This window comes from Lemur catta, chromosome 12 (assembly GCF_020740605.2).
Source record: "Lemur catta isolate mLemCat1 chromosome 12, mLemCat1.pri, whole genome shotgun sequence".
In the NCBI taxonomy this organism is placed as follows: domain Eukaryota; kingdom Metazoa; phylum Chordata; class Mammalia; order Primates; family Lemuridae; genus Lemur; species Lemur catta.
In genome coordinates, this window is record NC_059139.1 from 368,378 (window position 1) to 374,076 (window position 5,699).

A 5,699-nucleotide genomic window follows, 5' to 3' on the forward strand; every position below is an offset into this window, starting at 1 on the left:
AAGCGCCCGGTGCTCACGCAGGGGGCGGAGGGGGGTCAGGGGCGACGCCCAGGTCCTGGCGGCCACAGCCGGGGGCACACGGCAGGTTCACCGAGACAGACCAGACTCAGCCCAGCGCAAATGTCAACAGGATGGAAATCACACAGCGCGTGTTCTCTGGCCACGGCGGAATCACGCTAGACCTCAAACACGGAATGATAATGGGAAACTTTCCCAGTGTTTGGAAATAATTAAGCAACACTCCTAAAACCCTATATGCCAAAGAAGAAATCACAATGGAAATCAGAAAATAGCTTGAGCTGAATATGGAAAACGCAGCACATCAAAACCTCTGGGATGCGCAGAACTGGCTGTCGAAGGGACATTTGTAGCCTGTTGGAAAAGTGACGTATCTAAAAAGGAGAAGTGCAGAGAATCCATGACCTGCGCATCCAGTTCAAGCAGCCAAAACACAAACATCAAAATAAAGGCAAAGAAAGCAGAAGGAAGGGAGTGACATTAAACCTCTGGAACAGAAGGCGGAAACGCAATAGAGAAAGAGGAATAAAGTTGATGAACCTCTAGCAATATTGGTCATTAAACAGAGAGAAAACAAAACTGCCCCGATGCGGAACAGAGAAACATCCCTGCAGGGTCTTGCAGAGATAAACAGGACATTAAAAAAATATTATGAACTTTACATCAATAGGCATGACATTTTTGATGTCATGGGCAAATTCCTTGAAAAATACAATGCATCAAAATGGATACGAAAAGAAATGGAAAGTCTAAATAGTCTGATATTCATTAGGAAATTAATCCATAGTTTAAAACCTTTCCACAAAGAAACCTCCACATCCAGATGCTTCCACCAGTGAGCTCTTCCCTAAACGTCTTGCACGTCTCTTACTATCAACAGACTTTTTCCTACCCATTTCATATGAATGGTGCGGGGTAAAAAATATTTTAAAATTAACTTTCATTTTCTAAGAAGTTTGTTGCTAGTGTATGGAAATGCAATGGATTTGGGGTGCTGATTCTGTAGCGAGCATCCTTGCTGACCTAACTAGTGATTCGTCCGTTCTCTGGGGCATTTCCCACACGTGGGCCACCACCGCCTCCTTGCCAGCTCTCACACCTCCTGCCTTTTCTGCCTTAACCACCGGCCAGGCCCCGGCACCAGCACCGCGCCTGGTTCGCGCCGTGGAACCTTCCGCGACTCGTCACCAGCCGTGTCCACGGCAGGTGTTGCAGACACTGCCCGCCAGGTACAGAAACCTGGGGCTGTTCTGCCTTTGCTAAGGGTTTCCCTTCTCCCCTCTGACCTTTTGTCTGTGGGTGTCACGAACATGCCAGAGGCTTCTCCAGTGTTGGGACAGTCTTTCGTTCCACACAAGTGCCACTTGGTCGAAGCCGGTGACCTTTTTTACATATTGCCGGTTCAGCTGGGTGTCCTCGTGTTTGTGATTTGTCAGCTGGAGCCCCATCTGCAGAGCCCTTCTGGGGAGGGGGTGACAGGCAGGTGCGGGGGTCTCAGCCCAGGACACTGACAGGCGGGTGGGATTCCGGCCCAGGCAGGGGAGAAGGGGGCAGTGGCGGCCTGTGTGGGAGAGTCTGGAGTGGGGCTGGCGGGAGGGCGAGCCGGGAGGGCGGGGCTTCCACGCAGGGGCCGCCAGTCTCTGGGACCCCAGAGGCCCTGGGACTCCCATGCTATCAGTGGCACGGGGCCTGCGGGGGTGGGGAAGACAGCACGGAGGTGGGGAGGGGCCGCCCTGGGCTCCGGGGGGTGCACAGATGAGGTTGCCGAGAGGAGGCTCCTACAGAGAGTTCGGGGGAGGGGACCCTGCTGTTCCCAAGGGCGAGACGGAGGATAGGCGTCAACCCCGACTGTCCCGGCAGCTGCGGGTGCGGAGGGGCAGCGGTGGGGCTGGGGGCTGGGGTCGGACACCAGCGAGGCCCCCACAGCCGGCTGGGGGTGCACCTCGAGGACAGAGGTGCTGTGTGTCCATGTGATCCGGTGTGCAGCCCCCGCCCCGAGCGCCCCCCGCCACCACGGAGCCACAGGCCCTCCAGACGTGCCTGCTCTGACCTGGCCCCTGGCTGCCCAGGCAGTGTAGATGCTGGGTCCCCGGGTGGGCACCCCAGCGGAGGCTCCGCCTACAGGGTGACCGGCAGGGCCCCACCGCTGTCCTGGGGTGCCATGAAGGTGATCCTCACTGTGGGCCAGGAGACCCCGCCTGACCTGGGCACGGGCTGAACCAGCACCAGGACCCCAGTCCTGTGGGGTCCCAGCCCCTCCCGGGTCAGGCTGGTCAAAGGCCACTCCTGAGGAAGACAAAAGGCCAAGCAAGGCTCACCTGTCCAGCCCGAAGTCTCAAAGGTACCGACAGGCAGACATGGAAGGGCTGAGGCACACATGTGCTTTTGAGAAACGCAGTTGTGATTCAGCGCAAGTGAGACAGGATGAAGGTGGCTGCGATGGAGGAGCCGCAGTGGGGAGTTCGGCTCCCGGCGGGGGCCCTGCAGGGGACTTTTTTCCGATGCCTGGAAACTGCTGCACACGGGGGTGCCCACTGGACAGATGCGCGGGCAGCTGCAGCTCCCAGTGTCGTTAAATCTTGGAGAAGGGCTGGCATGTGACCACCTGGGGTTTAGACAGAAACCTGCAGACAGCGCGAGCACCTCGAAGGTTCCATTAAAAACCTGACTTTCATATCTCGTGTATTGCTAACAAAAGCATAACTAGATTCTGAGCCATTTGCCTCTTTACTTGAAAGATGTTTTCACAAACCGTGCAAATGAAATCTGTCACCAGAAATTAATGCGCTGGAGCAGGATGCTTTCACTTTTATTTTCCCGACTGTGAAGCTCAGATGCTGCGGCAGGCTGGGCAGAGTGCCGTTCTTTTTGGACTGTTCTTTTGCATGATCCCAACATTTTCAAGGATGTTTTTCGGCCGTGGCCTTCCCTCCTGCGTGCAGGCAGACTCCCAGGGCCACGGGGGCCGGGCCACGGGGAGGCCTCTGGAATGCTGCGCATGCCTGCCCAGTGGAGGAGGTGAATAGGGCCCTTCTCAGATCATCGGGTGTCTGCAGGGCATCTCCCAAGACTCCCCCCACCACACAACCAACCAGGCCTCTGGGTGCATTTGGCCATGAGGCTGTGCAGGTTGTGCACTGCACAATTTCAGGGAGCACTGTCCGTAGAGTCTGGCTGATGTGGATGGTAGCCCTGCAGTGGTGGGGGCCACAGCCCTGCCCCAAACCACAGCCCAGCTAGAGGAGATGAGGCTGTGGGGGCTGCCCACTCCCTGCCCCTGCTCCACTGAAGGCAGTGTGCACAGTAGGCCCCCAAGCTGACTGCTGCTTCTAATGCTGGTGTCCCCACCAACGTGCCCCTCTCAGGCACTGGGGCCTGGGCAGCACCCTGGAGCGCGGATACCTCGCACCCTTCAAATGCCCACAGGTGATGCCAAGCAGCCACACGTCTCACCTGAGCGGTGTGTCACGTGCAGAGGGGTGTGCCCTGCTCTCGCCAGGCCACGCCAGGGGCTCAGAGCCCTTCGTCCACTCTCATCAGGCGTCCCTTCGCCTTGTTCTGGGGCAGCACACCCTCCGATGGCCGGTGGCAGGCATCAGTGTCCCCCTGAATTCCTGAGCCTGACCACACTCTGCTCTTCCGTGCTTCAAACTGCACTGTGGGCTCCCAGAAGCCCTCCCAGGAGAAATGCCACAGCCCCTGGGACAGGCTGGCTCGGGGGAGACCCCCCCCCAAGGGCCTGGCGGCCAACGGTGACTAAGCATCAGGGCACACGTCGCTCTGGTGGGAAAGTGGCCTCCCGTGGAACGCAAGGGCAGCATCTTCACCGGGGACGCCCCTCCTAACGGCTCCCCCAGATCCAGCAGGAGGGGCCGGGAAGCAGGTCTGGGCTGGAGGGAAGCTGCTCTCACCCGGGGCTCCTTCTCTAGGCCAGGACACCAGGAATCCAGCTGGGCGTAGAAGCAGGTTCAGCACGGACACACTTGAGCTGAGAGTGACCCGGTGGCCCCCACCTCACAGGACCACGCTGGGGTCAGTCTCACAGTCCCGCCTGGTGCTACACTGCAGGGCCCCTCTGTCCATGCGGCTGCCTCCGGGCCAAATCACCAAGCAGAGCACGGTTGGAACACACCCTCTCCCCGAGACACAGAGCACCTGCCATCAGTGTGGAACTGGGGGGACCCCGAGGGATAAAGTCATCCAATTCAGCACTGTCCTCGAGCCCAGACACATCAGTGCCTGCCCACCCTCCCGTGTGTCTGTCCATCTGCCCGCCATCCGCCCACTCAGTCAGTCTTGTCGGGGTGCTGCTGTGTGCTGGCACCGTTCCGCGCTCTGGGGAGGCTCAGGGAGCCCTGCGGCAGAGCCCCCCACTCATGGAGCAAACACCCCCAGGGACAGGGCAGAGAGCTGACAGGCCAGTCAGGCAGCCGCTGCCACAGGTGTGAGCTGAGAGGTTGGGGGTGGACCGAGGACAGGTGACACGGGGGCAAAGCCCCTCAGGCAGTGAGCACGCGGAGGGCTGCAGGCCAAGCTCCCTCCAGGCAGAGGGACCCACCGTGCAGAGGCCCGAGAGGGGCAAGCGCTTGGTGTGGGGAGAGGGGCTGGGGTCAGAGCTTGGGGATGTGAGTCCTTTTCCTGGGTCGGAGGGTCCCCACAGTAGGGCCGGGAAGGGCAGGGCAGGGGACCTGGCAGGAGGCTTTTGCAGCTTCTGGCTGGAGGTTCTGAGCAGCGGCCAGGTTTGTACCTTGAAGGCGGGACAGACAGGGGTGCGGACAGAGTGGGACGAGCAGGAGCAAAGCAGGAGTCAGGCAGCCTCCCAGGTGTGGGGCTGACGGCCGGGGGACTGCCCTGTGCTGTGGTGGCAGGTGGCTTGGGGAGGGAAGCAGGGACGTGGCCTGCCCCGTGGAGCGTTCATAAACAGTGGCCCTGGCAGGAGGGGGTGGGGGCTGAACAGAAACCCAAAGCCCCAGGGGAATAAAGGACGGTCCAGCCCTGACGCTGGAGGTCAGCTTGGCGCCTCCCGGGTCCCAGATCGGCCGGGCGCATAGGAAGGGGCGCCGTGGGGAGGGCAGAGAGACTTTCGCGCTGCACCGCGCAAGGCGGGGGCGCTGATTTCCGACAAGTTGTTGGGTCCTGCTGCGGAGCGTAGATTCCTGTTGGCACCGGAGACTTGCCGCTGGGCCCCTCTGCACCCGCGGGCCCTCCAGTGGGGTCAGCACGGCTCCGGGTCCCGCGTGTATGCATAAGGACCGCGCGAGCGGGAGCTCAGGAACGCTGTCGCTGTCGCTGTCGAGTGGCGCCCGGGGCACTGGGAACTGCCCACCCCACCCACACGGCGGCCGGGTGCTTAGGGTCCCCGGCCCTGCCCGCCGGCCGCCCCCGGAGCTGCGCTCCACCCCCAAAGGAGGTGGCCCCTATGGTCCCTCGCAGCGGGACCTGCGACCTCGGGCCAGCCGCGGCCGGGCAGAGGCGGGGATCGCGGCGCCGCGCTGTGCCGGGGAGAGGCGCGGAGGCGCGGCCGGCCGGGGCGCGGGCCGGGGCGGCGCGGGCGTGCCGAGGGCGCAGCGCGGTCTGCGCTCGCCAGTGCGCGGCAGGGGCGGGAAGGCCCCGCCCCGGGGCGGGAGGGACCGACGGATTAAAGGCCGCCCGGGCGGGCGGGACCCGACTGCCGCCGGCAC